Source organism: Dermacentor silvarum, chromosome 1 (genome assembly GCF_013339745.2).
Source record: "Dermacentor silvarum isolate Dsil-2018 chromosome 1, BIME_Dsil_1.4, whole genome shotgun sequence".
NCBI lineage: Eukaryota > Metazoa > Arthropoda > Arachnida > Ixodida > Ixodidae > Dermacentor > Dermacentor silvarum.
In genome coordinates, this window is record NC_051154.1 from 285,239,072 (window position 1) to 285,258,862 (window position 19,791).

A 19,791-nucleotide genomic window follows, 5' to 3' on the forward strand; every position below is an offset into this window, starting at 1 on the left:
TTGAGCAGATAAGTTCGTGTTCGAAGGGATGAAAATATGTACATGCATGGCCAATACCTCCTTCCCCCAATCAGGGTCGTGCAGCTACGCCTCGATCACCTGAACATGGCAGGATTTCAGATTTGAACATTTCTCTTGGAATTCCGACCGCCTAGCTTTTCTCGAATAATAAATTTCTCTCTTTCTCGCTCTCTCTCTTTCTCTCCTGGAAGCGCTCTTAAGCGGACATCACCGGCGGCAAGAGCTGCTGCTGAACTCTTCTTCGCTTTGCGCAGCCCTAAATTCTTATGCTTCTATCTGCTTGATGTATACGTGACTCATATACACCTGTTTTTCCAATTGTAACACACGGACAGTATTTTTAGGGCTGGATACTATTGACCCGTGTACTCGTTTCTCCGTTTTTCCCGCGACTGCATTGAGTTATTGTTAAGCGCAAGACGCGCCTGCACGACTTGGAACTCGTTCGAATGTTATCCTTGGTCCTATCTGTTGCCTATGTTCTCGGCAAACATTGCGTAATCAGTCTGTTTACACGACGCCAATAGTGTTGTACTTTCTACAAGGTATGCGAGCACCAGCGATTAGTCAGGAACTTTCGACGAGTATTGTAAAGAAGCCGACGCGCGTGAACCTCAAATCAGAATTTCGACGATCGCCGACTGTGGTCTCGGCGCGATCGTTGAGCTTGACTGTCGCTTGTTTTTTTTTTTTCTGGGCTCCAGATTCGCCCAATAATCAGTGAGTGTCGTAATGCCGTCTTCGCTATTGTGTTCTTCACCGTCCCTAGAAAGTGAAATGTGCAGCTTGATACTAAATTACCTTACAGATTTGGCCACTTTTTCAAGGAACGAGAATGTTTGTTGGCGTCAGTTACACTTAGTCATTTAAATTTAAATGCCTAACGATTGAAGGGCGCAGGAATGAGGTCCACCAAATGTTGAACGACAAACCGAAGCGGTTTATGGCTCAATAGCGAGGCGCCGTCGGAGGTTGATGTCAGGCAATCACCTAAGGCCGAATTTTCTGTTTTCCCTGCCCTAACGGGAGCGCCTTCCGCTAACCCCCGCAACAATGAAGCGCTGCGCTTCATAAGGGACCCAGACCGCGAGCATTGCGGCATTGAATAACACTATCTTGTGGAGACGGTGATGGTTGGTAGCAAATGTCGGACCCACCGGGGTGGCTCAGTCAGCTAAGGCGTTGCGCTGCTGAGCACGAGATCGCGGGATCGAATCCCGGCCGCGGCGGCCGCATTTCGATGCAGGCGAAATGCAAAAACGCCCGTGTGCTTGCATTGTAGTGCACGTTAAATAACCCCAGGTGGTCAAAATTGGTGGTCAGAACTGGTTTTGGCACGTAAAACCCCAGAAAGAAAAAGCAAATGACGGGCGTTGTCTGGCGATGGAGGCCTGCAATTGCTCCGCCTGAGCGTCTCTTACACGTTACTGCGGTATGTCACCACATGTTCAACAAACCAGTCTCTCTTTGATACTGGTTTGATGACTGGCAGAATAGGTTTGAGAAACGGACAAGAAAAATGGCTTGAAGCTTCAGAGCGGGCTATAACTGAGCATCCCGAGGACACAAGGTGTAGTAGGAATGCATGCGCCAAGTACTTCTTCTGCAGGTTCTCAATCGGAGCGTCCTTTTCACCTCAGTAAATTGGGCAACGCAAGAGCAAGTGTTCTATGGCGGAAACTCCAAACTAATATCCACACTGCACTGTATTTCCATAAATGTCCACACTGCTGTCAATGAGCAATGTTTTACCACATGGTACGGGCTTGCGCAAGCACACCAGAGCTCATGACCACAGCACACCCCACGACACGGCAATGGGAGGCAGCGCTCACCCGCTCCGCCTCGATGGACCAGCTCAACCTGGTCCACCGAGAGAGAAGGGCGGCTAACGCCTATGGACTCCTGGACTGAGGCGACCACCCACTGCAGACCGGACGTGCTATCTACGCTCGTGGGCTCATTTGTATAAAGTCTATTCTCTCTCTCTCTCTCCTGTCTTTGCATGCAGGACATCTAGTTCCTAGAATCAATACGCGCCGTCTTAAATGAACATGCACATATATAAACCCTCTTCGCGGAGTAGTTGTCATTGAAGGAAGAAGGTGGCTTTTAAGCTGCTGCGCCACACGTGGCCTCAACGAAACCATTACCGCTTCTGACTTGCTACTGCGCGATTTTCGTCGGAAATGCAACTACATTTTCGCTAACGCACTGTACTCCATTCATGCTGCAAAATGCGGAACGGCAGAGGGAAGAAGTGCAGAGTAGAAGTGCAGAGTAGTTGGTTCAAAGAATAGTTGCGGCTATATTAAGGAACGGAATGAATATGTGTGGCAACTTGCAGAATTTAAGTGTAGCATTTTCTTGTAACTAAAACAGCAGATAATTTGGAGCACAAGAAAGAGTCAGTCTGCCGACGACGCTTTTTTTTTATCCCATTTCGTGTGGGAACACTAGAAACCGCTTTTCAAGAAAGGTACAAATAAACAAAAGCCCATTAAAAACTATTTCCACCGGGAATTTATTAAGCAGCTTCCTCCGGTAAAGCGTATCCCGAGGTCATCTTCAGGACAATGCTCAATGACGGGACACCTGCAACAACGAACATAATTTTTAGTGCATCATGCATTATCGAAAATTATCACCCTTGATCCCATTTAGATTCCTCTTGCCCATCAATTCATGGTGGCTAATCTGGACATTGCATCTTACAAATAATTAGTGATTTAGGTCGGTATTGGAGGCAAATTATTTGAAAATATTATTTGAGTGCTCTGACGCTTCTGAACCATTCCTGTGAGCTATAGCGCAAGAGACTGAACAGACTACTCAAACGGCTATTGCACATAAGACTGTACAAAAATAGGTTAACATTTAAAAACAAAACGAAGCGGTTCGCATATGTCCAAAACTCTCAGATATTGAACTGTGTGCACGTCAAGCGAAAGAAATCGTGCGCACGACAGCTTCAGGCGAGGAACGGCGCTTCCCGACGTATTATGGAGCAGATGTGAATAAGCAAAGCTTCAGAACACGCCAGTCTGCTCAGCTGGCTACTTGTTGCAGAAATAGAACAGCGGCTCTTTGTAGAACAACAGTTAACACAAAGTATAAGTGCCAACGCATTGCAGAAGGAGCTAAGACGTTCAGCCCGCCATTGCTCTGCAGTGAATGATTGTAAACACTACTTATAGACTAGAGTTCCGTACGAGGTAGCGCATGTGTTCATTGCACCTGAAGTGCACTATAGCGTCGTCCAATCTTCTGGTGTACGACATTATGATTAGCCGAGCGATAATGTAAGCGTAGCTTTGCGTTGATACCCAGTGAACTTATGTTTTACTGACAGATGGCTCAATTCATATTGGCCGTATTTTCCTAATAAAGAAAAGGGACTTGAAAATATTTAGGAGTAAATGATACTGAGGATATAAACTTAAAAGTCGGAGACCCTAGATCCTGTATTCTGCGAGGACACACAGCCACATCACAAATACTTGCTGACAGCAACTGTAGGGCTTCTGTTTCATTTAAACATCTCTAAATATATGCAGAAGGCTTACTTATGTAGAGCCGGGGTGGTTAATCTAACGTTGGGAGCTGTATAATTATGTGTATGAAGATATGCGAGAAACTGTTGCTAATTTAGCTTTTTAGTGATCCACAAGTAGAACGACACGAGAGCAAACGAAGAAGGAACTGGACACACTTGGCGCTAGTTGCGATGGTAACTGCAGTTGTAGCCTTGTCTTCAACGTGCTATATGTTCTTAATAAGCAACCACATCCCCGAAATATTCAAGCGATAGCGAAAAGCTGACCCCACTGACATATTCGCTCGTGCTCAACACCGCTGGTTGGGCAACATTGTTCAGCCTTGAAGGCGTGTAATTGCGACTAACAGGCAAGGACAAAAAGAAAAAAGTTGCAGTGGCTTAGCTCGGCTATGCCAGGATATATACGTAGCGTTAGCAAAGGTTCAGCTGATTATTCTTAGCTTTCCTGGATGTCTAGATTGTCAAGGATTAGCTTGATTGTCAGGCTTACTGCTGCTCCAATGACACACACGCGGTATACGTATTATGTGGCACATGTATTCATTCCTCCTACGCTCAACCGCTAATTGCCACGCAACTACTTCGGGATCCGATGAGTCAAGCTTCTCCGTTCTTCTGCGCTGTTGAGCAGCATTTGCGCTCTCCTTCTCCATGGCTATACCTACATTGGCAAACGCCAGTCAGAAGCGCAGCGGCTCCAGCGCAGTGTCAGACGGCGGCTGCACAGCGAGCGCGCGCCGGCGCCAGTGCGTCTACCACGGCTACGACGTCACTCCTCTGGAATGCGCAGACCGGCGGCGGTGAGTCGCGCGCGGCGCGGCGGAGTGCGCGAGAGGTGGTGGCTCCGGTGCGCAAGCCGTGTGACATCACTGATTCTTGCGCATGCGCAGCACGGCTCTTGATGTGCCGCGCGAAACGGGCTTGGCTAGGCCAGTGTAGCTAACGCTACAAAAAACCTAGCGCCTCTAGCCCATTGTGTGTCCTTTGCTTTCTATGCAACTTGCTTCTTGGGAGAATTTTACACGCCTGTCGTGGTGTCGCGCCGCAGGTGGCACAAATACATGGACGCGACAAGGTGACAAAAGTCAGCAGGAAAATTCCATATTTCTTCTGTTATATATTTTTTTCATCAGCATTATCCGCCTATTTACATGTCCACTGCTCGACGAAGGCTTCTCCCTGCAACCTCCAATTACCCCCGTCTTCCGCTTGCTGATTCCAACTTGCGCCTGCAAATTTCCTAACTTCCATCACCCCACCTAGTTTTCTGCCGTCCTCGACTGCGCTTCCCTTCTCTTGGTATTCATTCCGTAACTCTAATGGTCCAACGGTTATCCATCCAACGCATTACTTGGCCTGCCCAGCTTCATTTTTTCCTCTTTATGTCTACTAGAATATCGGATAACCCCGTTTTCTCTCTGATCCACACCGCTCTCTTCCTGTCTCTCAATGTTACGCCTAACAATTTTTGTTCCATCGGATTTTGCGGTCTTTAACTCGTTCGAGCTTTTTAGTTAACCTCCAAGTTTCTGCCCCATATGTATAGAACCGGTAGAATGCAATGATTGTACGCTTTTCTTTTCAACGATACTGGTAAGCTCCCAGTCAGGATTTGGCAATGCCTGCCGTATGCAGTCCAACCATTTTTATTCTTCTGTGAATTTTCTTCTCATGAAGGGGCTTCCCTTTGAGTAATTGACCTAGATAAACGTACTCCTGTACAGGCTCTAGAGGCTGACTGGCGATCCTGAATTCTGATTCTCCTGCCAGGCTGTTGAACATTTACTTTGTCTTCTGCATATTAATCTTCAATCCCACGCTTATACTTTCTCGATTATATCCTCAATCACTTGTTGTAATTCGTCCCCAGAGCTGCTGATATTCGCTGTTGATATTCACTCTTAAGCCTTCCCAGTCTAATGGCTTGAATACTTCTTCTAAGCATGCAGTGAATAGCATTGGAGAGATTGTGTCGCCTTGCTTGACCCCTCTCTTGATCGGTACCTTTCTACGTTTCTTGGGGAGAATCAAGGTAGCTGTCGAATCTTTGTAGATATTTGCCAAGATATTCACCTATGCCTCCTGTACTCCTTGGATTATGCAATGTCTCTATGACTGCTGGTATCTCTACTGAATGAAATGCCTTTTGAGTCTTATGAAAACCATATAGAGAGGTTGATTGTACTCCGCGAATTTATCGATTACCTGATTGATGACATGGATGTGATCCATTGAAGAATAACCCTTCCTGGAGCCAGCCTGTTCTCTTGGTTGACCTGACTGATGACATGGATGTTATCCATCGAAGAATAACCCTTCCTGGAGCCAGCCTGTTCTCTTGGTTGACTAAAGTCAAGTGTTGCCCTGATTATATTGGAAAATATCTTGGTGAATATTTTATACAATACTGGAAGCAATCTAATGGGCCTATAATTCTTCAATTCTTTAACGTCTCCTTTTTATATGGGTAGTATATCTCTGGCATTCTTGAAGTCGTGAGGCATTGCGAATAAAGGACGCCAAGCTTTTCAAGCATGATGTCTCCTGCATCTTTGATTAAATCGACTGTTATTCCATCTTCTCCTGCCGCTTTTTCCCCGGGTCATGTCTTGCAAGGCCCGTCTAACTTCATCGCTACTTATAGAAGGAGACTGTATCCCGTTATTCACTTAATTCTTCGAATGCAGGTAGCGTGACTACTCAAAGCAATGTACAGGTCAGTATAAAATTCTTCCGCTGCTTTTACTATTTATATTGTATTTATCAAGTGAACAGTTCTAATAAATACAATCATACACCCGTGAAAAATCGCCAACGTGCCGCAAGGCCAAAGTTTTAAGAAGAGTGTACTAGATGTAGTTCTAATATTCCATCATCAACAGTGCATTCCATGTCGCCAGCATCATAGAATTTCATACTATACTTACTAGAGGGAACTCTGGCGCTAGTGTCAACGGGAGCTGCAAGCTGGGCGGTTCAGCCAGCATGCATACACATCTTGAACAAGGAAATGCGTAATGAAGAATTAGGTAAACATTAATAAATATGTCCGAAGGAAGGATTCGAACAGAGGACCTCGATAGCACAGAAGCCCGATAATGTAACCATTATGCCACGGAGGCATACACTGGCGAGCGTCCATGCAACGCCCCTATAAATTTCTTGCCGGCAAGCCAGTGCGTTGAGACGCTTGGCACGCGTTTTGATTGCGCCACTTCGACAGCTCAACCACTGCAAGTAGTAGTAATTTTGCGTATTCTCAGAGTCATCTGCACTTAGAAATGTATAGAATAATTTGATTTTAGGACAATGAAGGCAGATACAGCATAATAAAGAAAGCCACAAGCACGAAGCTCAAATAAATCCATGTACCCCTTATCATTCCCATGGTGGCTGAACGATTGCATACCCAGCGTTCCCTGTAGTAACTATCGTAGGAAACTCTATGCCCAGCATGAAATGCGTCACACCGTTTTTTAGGTAGAAATCAAAAACACTTTCGCTGATCTCCAGTTGCGTCTCAGGCCTAACAGCATCCAAACAAACCGCTGATCTCAAAAATACGGATAAAACATCAATACTTTGTCCTCATTGTGAGATGAGACGAAGCGATGGCTTGAATTCGAATTTTTTTTTATGTGACGGTGAACAGGAAGTTGCAAGGGCGAATACAGATCCGGATGGCAGGACTGATTGCCACCATTTTCTTGCGCAATCACGCGGTAACTGGCGGAAGGCACCACGGGCATTTTAGGGCGACAACCGAAGTTTTCTGTCTTGAAAAAAGCGACGACACGACAAGGGGCATATTAGTATCAGCCTCCGTAACAACAAAACCGTCGCTGTCACTACTCGTTATCGCTCGAAAATCGTGTACATCTGGCATTCTTCAGGTATCGGCGTATTTATGTTCCGCTACAAAGCACTCACCCTATACTAGGGAAGCGTTCCTCTCAGCTGAGATGAGGCGCTCGGTACCAGGAAGTCACCAAATACCCTCGTCCTTATGGCTCGCCAGAGAAGAGCCGCCAGAGAGAACGTTATCCTGGCGCTGCAAACTCGGACGGAACCTTTAAGCACCGGTAATGGAAAAAATGGCCTCACATCCACGCAGTGAACGTGGTTAGACAGCGAAGCTGTAAACGACAACTAGAACGATTACCCATTGCGAAGTTGCTTGAAGTATCTCACACGGGGACATTCACATGCACTTTACCTAATCATTAGCCTAAGACGTTTCAACGGCCTGCAACTTGGTTTGCGCTACTACTTCGTGCACCTACAAAGCGTAGACCAGAGAGAAGAGAAATCCACTTAGCCACACTTTCGACGCGCCTAGCATGCATGCTGCTCTCCAGGAGTCCATACGTGGCCTTCGCATAGCACTGTCCCAACACAAATAAGTTGCTAGGCGCGTGTTCTTTTACAGACGAAAGTGTAGTTAAGCCACTCCTTTCTTCGTATGCTGTAGTTGCCGCTTCCCGGTAAGGGCAGCTCATGCAACACTAATCTTTACCGGGAAACGCTTGCGGCGAACGCAATGCGCGAAGGCGAGCTTTCTGGTTCTTTCTTTTCTTTCCTCCGCACGGCCGCTGCTGCGATTGCGCCGAGGCGAGCGCCATCTGCTGGTGCTGCAAGGAACCCAGCGGTGCACACGGCGCCTGCCTCCCATGTGTTTGCCTACGGAGACGAGAGACCCATTGGGAGGTAGAGCTATAGCTACAGCTTCGTAGTAACATGGGAATTTTAATGCGAATGCTGGGGTTCTGTGGGGCGCTCCTGGCGTACCTGAACTGCTACAAGTTGAGTATGCCCTCCGTGGGGACTCAACGGAGATTTAGAACGAAATTCAGGCTGACAAATTTATACGTTATTCCTGTCACCGCTACCTGTGTGACACTCGTGTTTCCAGCTTCAAAGCGCATAACTCGACCCGAACGCTATTGCGCGAACAAAATTGATTTCTACAGTGCTAGACCCATAAAGCACGCATCAATAAGATTGTCTATCCTCGACAGCCACCTGCGTCTCGGAGAATCTGCGCTCGTATCCAATTAATGCTGGCCCCAAGACTGGCGAGGCCGGCTAGACCTGAGGCACATGTAGTTTCACTTGTAGTCATGGCTGATCAAGTGTTCCCGTTCCGCGCAGAGAAATAATAATATATTTACATGATGGTTCGAGACTTGTCGGTAGAGCTCCCTGTTTTCGGATAAATTCGAAAAAGCTCGATAAACGCTTGCCGGTCAAATTTTTGACAATTCGGATTTATCCGATAAACTCCGATTTTAACGGCAATACGACCCTGTTCCGTTCTATATCGAAAGGGCATGTTCTAAGCTATCATTGATACATCGGCTGGTTCGGCCGATATAAGGTTTATCTCACTTCAACAGTATCTCGTAAACCCCAGCCATTGCACATTCAACAAAGGGCTTGTCGCGCACGGAGCGAGAGACGTATGACCGCTCAACGACTGTCGCAGACCTTCTGGTTACTACGCTGCTGTCGCTGAAAAGTGGAGACAGACCGTTGAGAGAAACCTTTTCGATGCACTCCAGTACGCCAGTGAATCGTTTGGTATAATGTTCAAATTGTGAATCTAAATGCGAAGCATGAGCTACCCCGCGCGTTCGAAGTTAGTGTTTCTTGAAACTGACGACACGAGCCAACTCATGAGTGATTTTCAGACTATCAGGGCTAATTAATCAGTAACATTGTTCAACCCCTGTCGCATTGGAGACTTCACACTGTCTAGTGGCCAGTGCTTACGCAATGCGCGCTGAGTCTGCTAGCGCAAACGTTGAAAGGGCATTTTCAAAGCTGAGAATAATCAGTCGAAAGGAGCATGCTTACATCAGTGACGGCAACCCCGTAAAATATGATTGCGTCAATTACAACAAGCTTTAAGGTTGTACTATGCTCAAACGTAGGTGTTTTGTATTGCTTGTGTTTGTATGTGTTTAAGCGTTCAAACCTTCCAGACAACAAAAATCCGCTTCCTGTGTTGTGATGTTTTTCGTGTTCAGATATCATTTCATCTAAGATTTTGGAGTATTGAGAATAATCCAAAATTTAGATCCGACTTTCGGAGAATTGGGGACTTACGAGACATAAACTCCGATAAACTCCGTATTTCCGCCAGAAAATGAACTCCGAAAAACACCCTCCGGATTTTTAGAAAAATAAACTGAAAACACGGAGCCCTACTTATCGGGAACGCGTGTAAGGGGAATCGAGATTGCACAATTCATGAAGATCACAAATGAGCGACTCACGCGGGTGTCTTTTATTTACTTTTTGAACCATCATAATGGCTGCTATCCAAACCAGCTAGATCGACAAAAATACAGCCACACGAAACGAGTGGCGCCGCCGAGGGATTTATTACACAGTATCATCGGGTGGAGGCTCGGCTGACGCAATTATCTGAGTAGAATTCTGAATAATGCATTACCTGAATCGATGTAGTAGGTCAATTGCAATCGGAAATACTTCGACATCCGTTATGATAGCTCACTCGTGGACATTACATTTTGCGAATAAACAGTCAAATAAGAACAGTGAACAGCGCAACGTGGGAAGACGCGGATGCCACATAACCTCGGAGGTTATGATAAAAGCCGACAGTTCTAGGTCATGCGTCCTTTCCGGCCGTGGTATGGCGGCGTGTTCCCCCCCCCCCCTTTTTTTTTCAGATTATGCATCAAAACGGCTATTTCTGCGAGATTTTGGTGACGCATCCACGCCTATTCGCAATGCAAAAGTTTGCACCGAAACTCATTTATATCTCCGCTATCTGAAATTAGGCTTTTTAAGGGGGGTTGAATTATTTGCAGTTGGCCTTTAAAGCGTGCAGACCACAACTACGATTATGGCATATTATGCGACTTGGTGGCCACATAAGGCGGTAAAAGACTAAGGGCTCAAAATGTTTCTTCCCTCCGTCGATAAAATTAACTAAGGAGAGCTTATACGTTTGTCCCCGAGATCCGATGGTCCCCTGACGAGATCCTGGTTAGAAATACTCACACTTCGCAACGACCATTGATTTGTGTAGAAGTGAGGCGGCCTGTTGCTGGCAACGTACGTCCAAGTGCCCTCTCCTCTTGCGGACCAAGAGTGGCAGGAGCGACCATTGTTGCGGTATTGCATACGAGCTGTGAACCTGCTAAAGAACGTGCGAAAATAACGGTGACGTTATGGTGGATGTCTTCACCGTCATTCAATAAAATTTTCGCGATTTAACCTTGGCGATAAGTTGGAGCACTTTCTTATCACACATTTTAGAATTTCTTGCAAGCGTTTCGAGCATTTAGAAGGTCATAATTATGCGAATGACTTCTCCGTGTGTGCAAAATGTAACGTTGTCGCAGCAACCATGCTGAAACACCATGACCGTCTATCCCGATACGCACCTTGGTGCGAGTGGCTCTGCCCTGGCGTTCAGCGTCGGCCACGAGACCGTCCAGATGCTTCCTGAGGTCCGTGGCCACATACTCAGAAAGCAGGTATGGGGCCCAAGAGGCGGCAGTGACCTCGTCCTTGAGGCCCCGAACGAGTCGCGGCTGGAGCTCGATCGTGAACGTCTGCCTCCTTGGGTTGTTCATCTTCTTCTTCGCCTTCCTCGCGCTCGTGGTGCTTCTCCACGCGCAATCAACAGAGCCCTTGTCTCCGGCGCACACGTCGACCGAGTTTTCAGTGTCGCTGCAGATGTCTTCACAAGAAAACGGGGGAAGACTACCGAAGAAACTTTTGAAAAGCAATTCTTAGTGGAAAAAAGACGTGTGCGGGGCTGCACAGGACGCGCTGAAAGAGCCAATCTAGCTCGTTCTATTTACCGTATTTGTGCATGTTTATAAAAGTGGGGTAGAACGTAGCGTTAAAGTAATCGATTATTTTGTTTGTAATTGCTCGGTTACTTTCGTGGGGCTGTAATTTTTAATGACAACCAATTACATATTTGAAAGAAGTAATGTAATTGTAATCGGTTATTTTTTCCTGTAACGTGTAGAAGTCTGGTTCACAGCGAGCATTCTAGATTTTTCTGCGCTCCTTTTTGCCATCGAATTGAACAAATAAAGCAAGCACGTGCATCTTAGTGCGTTTTCATTAATGTGTAAATGCGGAATCAAATAAGATTAAGGCATTGAAGGACATCGCTGTGAAGAATTGATGTGCTTTCTGATGGTGTATACAACACTTTACTATACCGAAAATGGCCAAAGGCCAGTGCCAACTCAAATCATTGCCGTGTAGCACAGGAAGCATTGTACCGCCAAGACTTTCAACAAGGATCACTAGAAGAACAGTCTGAGAACGTCATCGCAAAATTCTGAGCCGGGGTGTGGCATAAATGTGCAAATATGACCGTATACATATATATACATATCCTAATGTAAGTTTTATCCAAACAACACCCGAAATCTCGTGAGCAAGCATGTGAGCAAATAAAGGGATGAACCTGTACTTAATTCTTCATAACTGCACGTAATGAAAGAAGGGCGTGCTACGCAAAGACAGTCACCGTACAGATCCGTAATAATATCTGTTTTTTCCCCGCGATGCTATCCAACGTTACCCAACCGCGTTCTGATGACAGCGTGTCCAAAACTCTCGCATCCTCATGGACGTGCTAGCAAGATAAAGATGGTCACGTTGGTTTGCAATCCTTGACATCAGAAAAACAATGCATTCTCGAGCACATTCCCAATGTTGTATTCATTTCTGCTCTGTTTGGTCTACCATAACGTCGGTGTAGAGGACACGTGTTTATAGCCTGGTTTAAATAGAGAGTAGACGTGCTGTAACCTGTCAGAACTCTTCCGCGGCAGTGCCGGTAAATTTAGTGAAGAGAACGCTTCGGCAGCCAAGTGAGTGAGGAGCACGAGGTGAAGAATGAAGCTGTAGCCGTCCGGGAATGGGCCGACGCATAAGTCGCGTGGAGGGGGCAGAAACTGTCTTCACTGTCAATGTCGAGGAATTTAGGACGTTGACCATTCGGCAATACCGCAATGCATCAGCGTAACTGAATTGGCGGCATTTCCAAGAAATAATATTTAAAAATAATCGGCCATATTTCAACAATTGTCATAACAACATCGAGAGGGTGCTCCCCTCATATAACATACGCGTTTACGGCATTTAGTCGTCGTTTTACTGCAGCGTTGGAGCAGCGATTTGGTCAGAATTCAAACACTGCTATAATGCAGCAGGGAAGTTACCAGAGAGTGCCGATAATGCGTATGTTACAAACTTCCTGGCTATGCTGATAGCTATAGCGTACCGCTTGTTAATGGACATTGTATTTGAACTCGAGTTTCTTTGAAGTCTTTGCTCACTTTCGTGCGTCGTCTTCTGTTTAGCCTCCAATTGTCATCTGCAATGAGTTACACAAGAAAAATATATTTTGGCATTACGTGAGAGAGAGAGAGAACCTTTAATGCATAAAATGTCATTTGATGTCCCGTGGTTGGGGTCCCTAGCCCAGGGCTCCACTGGCATGAGCGGTTCGCTGGGCTTGGTCCAGGAGAGCCAGTTGGCTGTCCTGGTCCTCGTCCGCAAGCCGCGCCTCCCACTGTCTGTTAAAATCTTGTGGTTTTAGTAGTGTAGAGTTTATATGTTTCGGTCTGTTTGGGCATATCCACGTGATGTGCGGTAACGTTGGTGTGTCCCCGCACCACGGGCATTCGTCAGTGTATCGTGCTTGGTGAATACGGCTAAGTGTATGTAGGTTTGGGTATGTGTGTGTTTGAAGTTGGCGCCAATTCCTCGCCTGTTGACTGTTTAACTTACGGTGAGGGCGTCCATATTGCCTCCGCTCCAGTCTTTGGTGTTCGAGGATGTCGCGCGGTGTAGAGGGAGGCTCGTCACGGGGTCGGTCCGCAGCTCGGATGCTTAGTACGCGAGCTAGCCGGTCCGCCCTTGTGTTGCCCTCCATGCCCTCGTGTGCGGGGCACCAAGTGAGCTTGTGGAATACGGTAATTTGACTCCCTAGAATTTTTAGTACTAAGCGCGGCGCCGTCCCGGAGAAATACAGGCGACAGGCGGTTTGTGAGTCCGTGAGTATGGCAGCAGATACGTCCTTATTCTCCGCGTCCCTAATTGCAAGTGCAATCGCTGCGGCTTCTGCTGTGCTGGCAGATGTTACCCTGACCGATGCAGCTATCACATGATTTTGGTTCGTGGCTACCATCGTATACTAGTCCCTGTCCGTTTGACTCGCGTCTGTGCAGTACACGTCCGGTTGTCCTCTAAATCTCTGGTGCAAGGTTCTCGCTCGGGCCTTCCGGCGTCCTGCATGATATCTCGGACTCATATTCTTCGGAATTGGGGACACCATTATGTGCTGCCTCACTTCCTGGGTCATCTGCACTGTTTCTTCTGCACTGAACTGGGGGCGGAGTGCAAAGCCCAGTTTGGTTAATATGGCCCGACCCTGCTTTGATGCGCACAACCGTTCCTTTTGCGCGATGAGGGTGGCCGTCGTATATTCCTCGAAGGTATTGTGGATTCCTAATTTGTCGAAATGTTCTGTAGTGGTATTTTCTGCGAGCCCTATAGCAGCTTTAAATGCCCGCTGAATGATCACTTCAAGCTGTTTGAGCTCCTGCTTGGTAATGCTTTGGAAGGGGAGTGCATACGTTATCCTACTGATGACAAAGGCCTGTACCAGTCGGATCGTTTCTTCTTCCGAGAAGCCCTCGCGGGTTCAAGTGACCCTACGGATCATCTTAGCTTCGTTTTGTGTAGTACCTTCGAGGAGGCGGAGCGTGTGCGCTACTCCGGCCGTTTGTTCGATCCATAATCCCTGGACGCGGAGTTTATCCACCTCTCTTACACGCCCCCCGTCCAAGAAAAGTTTGAAACTCGGACGATTTTCTCGTGTCACATACTTCGCTCTTATACGAATACATTCGGACTTCTCTGGGGCACATGCCATGCCGGCCGCTTGCGTGAAGGTCTCGACCAGTTGGATGGCCCACTGGAGAAGCTCCTGCTTATCCCCGTAGCATCACGTGAGATCATCTTAAACTTAATTCTGCGGCTTTGCATGCTAAAATCACGATCTCATTATGAGACACGCTGTAATGGCGGACACCGGAATAATTCCGACCCCCTGGGGTTCTTTAACGACCACCTAAATATAAGTACAAGTGCGCTTCAGCATTTTGCTATAATCGAAATGCGGCCGCCGCGGCTGCCATCAAAACCCCAGCCTTTTAACTGAAGCCCAACGCCATAGCCATCTAAGCTACAGTGGTGGGTTGAGATGACCTTAATTCAAGATGATTGTCGGCGACAAGGATAATTATGTCATGGCGTTCCAATCTCGGAAAACAACACGTGCAGTGTTGCGGTTCCTTGAAGGCAGGGTAGGGAAAGATATTTCGCTAATGTATTATGATACAGGTACAAGATATACTGAGGCGAAAAGTACTCGAGATACAGATGCAAGATGCAAGAGGAATCATTGCATCTAATACTATACTTACCACACCTATTTTAAGATACTTTGATACATCAGGTCATTCCTCGTTACGGTTCCGCTGTAGAAGCCGCTGCAAGTTCCCACGCGTTTACTTGCAAATTTCTTATCTCCAGTAAGCCGAAAACCTTCCTTTCAGCTTTCATCTACTTAAACGTAGAAAGCTTTTTCGGCATTCTGACGCAGTGCTATATCGCAGTCAATGCGGCGAGGCGGGCTGGTTCGTTACTGTATCTCTCATTCATATTTGCAGCACAGATTTGAAAAAAAAAAATGGTTACAGAGACGACATAAACAAAGGCTACACAAAGGCCAGCTATACACATAGTCAAGATAAACACAGCGGCTATACGGCCACGAAAATTGTTGAAATTCGTCTACTTTACTTCTTTACTTTTGTATAAGTCTTTTTCAAATCCGCCCAGCAAACATCAATGCGATAAATTACATCGTAATCCCGCAACAGTTTGCGGTGCCGGCCGGACGTGCAGCAGATCAGCGCAAGTGCATTGCGTAATGAGCAATTTTTTCATGTCGCCTTCATCATCGCTACAATGCAATTTAGCACCGATTGCGTCATGCGTTGCTCGACAACGGCACAATTTGTGAACGCGACGTATGCATGATCAAACAATCGCTTATTTCTTCTACACAACGATACCAAAGTAATGCGCTTGGGTAGTACGCTTACAAAGATACTGACACCGATTGCGATAGCAAAAGAATAGTAGTTTTATTGGTCGTATACAGATGTAAACATAGGCTTGCTAAATTAAGAAGCACGGTGTCACGCACGCACAAGTAAACATGAACACATCTCACACATGATCGCGGAAGCTCGCTCTGAAAAGGCTGCAGTAAGGAAGTGCGGCAACAGCAGTGAGCGAATTGACCTTCGTGCTGCCTCTCGCTTCAACGCGAACAAAGCGGCAAGAACACAGCGCACGGCGGACTCGGTCCCGGTCGCAGATGGCTTTCAAGATAGGGCGGCAGGCGCGGCCGCACCTTGCGCAGCAGCGGCTGGTGTAAAACGTATCCCCCTCCCTTCACTTCCCTCCCAGCGGAGCATTGCGCGCGATGGAAGACGGCACCCTTCCTCCCCACATTCCCCCCTTGCGCGTGCAAGATTGAGCCGACATCGTCGCCTCACCCTCGCACGCTTTGAGACGCACGTACAGAATACGGAGCGCCGCGATGATGTTATTGCGCCTGGACTTTATACAGAACCTCACCGCGACGGCGACTCCGACGACATAAGTGTGCCTGGAGTGTCTATATAATTGCTATGAAAATAACAATAATAACAAAATAATAACAATAATAATGACTATTTTTATCATCAGACTGATGCAGGAAGCAGCAGGTAAAAGCTGCTCTTCGCAGAGTGAGCTTGACGAATGACCACAGCTACCTTTGTAAAAAACAGTCACCAACGACAGTTACAATAGCATACAACATACAGCAAATTTGTTAAATAAATGCAGAGGATATCTTAGTGCTTTGTCTCATAAACAGACAAAGCACAAGACCACCTATAAGGGTGAACAAGAGAGCCAATGTACTCTCAAAACCTAACATCTGCCATTTTGGCAACTTGATCCCTCTACACTGTAGAAATCTATGCCAACTTTCACATATTTGTGAGATGGTCTAGGCATTATGTAATACAATTTATCTTTGGAACAATTTGTCGTGGTTGTTGAGCCGTTCATCTCTCAAACACGCAGAACAGGCGTCGTGGCGCACCAAGTATACCAAGACTTCCTCGGCTCTGTGACTGTGCGGGAAGTGCTCGAATGCAGGGGTAATTACTTACTGATCCCTAGCCATCAATGTGGGCGCGTTGACACTGTCAGCAAAGGTGGCGAGCGATGATTTCGACCGGCATTTTGTGGGGTCTAAACGCCTACGGCAAACGACCCATAATGGGAAGCACGTTTTACGCGCTTTATGAACTACGTAGAAACTGCGCCAATAATTCTCCAATTGAAGAACAGCCCTCTCGTCAAAAGCTGATAGAGGCCAGCAGAGTAACAAACTTGGATTCGACAAGAACGCTCCTTTGACGGAGTGCTTGTAAATTGCCGGTGCGCGTGTCAGTTCGGAAATTGCACCTGCGGACAAATTATGCAGAAACGTGTCGACAGAAATTAGAGGCAGCCAGGCAATGAGGAATGGCTAAGAGCGGGGGATAGGCGAAAGAGAGCCAGGATGGGAAAGGGTGCCGAACACTTGCCTAAAGTCTAACATCACTGCTAACGAAATTAGGCACAACCCAGTAGGTGGTGGCTTATGTTCAGGTGTAACCGCATTGGTTAGGGGAATGTTGAGGCCGACGAGCAGTTGCCACCTCCCCTTTTTATTGTTTACTATATGTGTATTGAAATACTATCTGGAAGTGATTCCTTTCAATCTAGGCTGTAATCACTAAACTGATAGATCAGTAAGACTCTGTAGGATGCAACGCTAGTCTGGGCTGTAACAACTTGGTGGTCGCAAAGTGAGCCTCGGTTGGTAGTAAGTAGGGGCAGTTGTCCTTGGTTTTCTAAGGAAAAAGTAGAAGAGTAAGGCGCTGTTTACTTCTGTGTTTTTCATCAGTATTCTTGTGCAAACTCTGCATTTTAATGCGTAAATATTTTCGCTGCATACATCTTCAAGTTTGTCGCCTCCAGCCTGCCTTCCGCTTCATGAACGAAGATTATCACCTTCATGAGACACGATCAACTTCAAGGAGAAAGAACAAACTTTACTATTAGTATCACTTTCCACATTTCCTTGCATCGCGTATTTAGGGATGAAACATTTTGCTGTAGATGAGAAAAGTCATGAAGACAATGTGTATTTTGTATCACTTCGCGCCTGATCGATACAGTTAATTTAACAGTATAGAGGTTGTGCAGACGTAAAATTCCCGCCGGTTCAAACATTAAACCCATGCGGACGTCATGTGTTATGTTAAAAGTGTCCTGATATAATTCTTTAGCATCAGGTATAGTTCTTGCAAAGACAACGATCTTTTGTTCAGAAAAAACAGTGTTGTTTAAAGAAGGGCATCAGCTGCTCAATTATAACTTTATGGCAACCATGGCAACCATTCAACTTGAAGTCATATCTATATATATATATATATATATATATAAACTAGAAGAAAGCCGAGGACCATAGCATAGGCAAAATTACTTGTAGTTATTCGTTGAATTAAACAGATAATAAATTAATCGTAGGGAAAGTGGATGGAAAAACAACTGGCTGCAGGTGAGGCATGACGCCACGTCTTCGCATTACGAGTGCGATGCTCACACAATTGAGCTACCGCGACGCCACTTTGCCATCCACTTTCTGAGGTACTTATGTTTATCTACTAGAACTAACCCTGGGAGTTAAAAGTTCCACATCCGCCGCCAAGGGAAAAACCTTGGCGGCGGATGATGAACATCCTTTCTGCCGCAGGTGTCAGGTTCACGCAAACTTTCTGGTTGAAGGCAACTGCTCAACAAACACGCACATGGTGTACCTGAAGGCAGCAATGCTACCGGTTAGAGGCCTCGCTTTGTAATGAACGAGAAGAAACGAAAGCTAGGGCCCGATTTTTATTGGTTATATCATCAGGAGTCAGCAAACAAAGACACCAAGGACAGCATCGTGGAATTTACTTTAATTTATAATTTGAAATAAAGAAATCATAAATTAATGGAAATGAAAGTCGATGAAAAACAAATTCATGAGCCATTCCACTCTGTGAAGGTGGATGACCAGCGAAGCTATTTAGCGCACGACCCAGAATTTTAAACGAAGCTACGATCATATTTATTGTCTATATTGGTGGCCAGGTATGCACACACATTCGAGTATCATCTGTGTTGTTAAATCTGCCCGTCACGTAAGACAATGTATGGCTCATACCCCCTTAAGCAATGGCTCGTACCCCCCGTAAACACGGCCTGACCAATACGAAGACCGAAGACAAGCGAAATTCTACGCCCGAATTACGAGTGGCAACGAAGTCAGCTGTGGAAGGAGACGATGATGACGAACGCGTGAGCAGTGGCACGAGCGCGTTCGCGCGGTTGCGCCGTGGAGCGCCAAGGATTCAGTTCGCGGGTTGTTCCAGGACGACGGATTCGCCCTAGTCATATACAGCTTTGCTGCAAAACAAGTGGCCGCTGGTGGGGAACCAACCCACTTCTTGGCATTACGCGTGCGATGCCTTTTACCAATTGAGTTGGCTATATGTACATATACCATCAGTTGCACTTGGCTCCTCGAAGAGGCCGGGCATGTGTGTCGAGTGAGCTCCTGAACAACTTTGCGATATAGTGAACGCAGTTTAAAGCATAGATCCGAGAACTGAAAGCGGTGCGGCGTATTGCTAATTCATTTCTCTCATTTACCACTAAATCGTCACTGATTATTTTTTTTTACTTGCACTCTCCGCACTTGCAGCGTTGCCTGCCCTCGACCACTGGTCCGGCTGAGCGCCGACAAGAAGCTGCTTGAAGGCTTACTCCAATTACCCACCTTCCAGTGAGCGCTTTGTTTAACCGAAGACCCCTATGTTCTTAAGTTAAACCAACAAGAGAATATCATACACCCTTGGAAACAACATCTGCAAGCAATAATTGAACAGTTTAGTACCTTTATAATTTAGAAATTTATTTTGCATCGCTTTCCAGATGCGCCAGCCAAGATTTTTTATATGAGCGCGTCCCGCCGACTAATTTCT

The 19,791-nt window shown here is 46.4% G+C and overlaps 2 protein-coding genes across 2 annotated transcripts in view; both read right to left on the reverse strand.

Annotated features, from left to right (window-relative positions):
- Positions 1–19,791, reverse strand: part of LOC119441256 (serine/arginine repetitive matrix protein 2-like) — a 216,629-nt gene that overhangs the window by 85,423 nt on the left and 111,415 nt on the right. The gene's annotated exons all lie outside the window — the stretch shown is intronic.
- The window catches only part of LOC125942199 (uncharacterized), a 95,503-nt gene continuing 78,283 nt past the window's right edge, over positions 2,572–19,791 (reverse strand). Inside the window, exon 4 of the mRNA XM_049660350.1 lies at positions 2,572–2,616. The gene's annotated coding sequence lies outside the window, so the exon portion shown is untranslated. The remainder of the gene's footprint in view (positions 2,617–19,791) is intronic.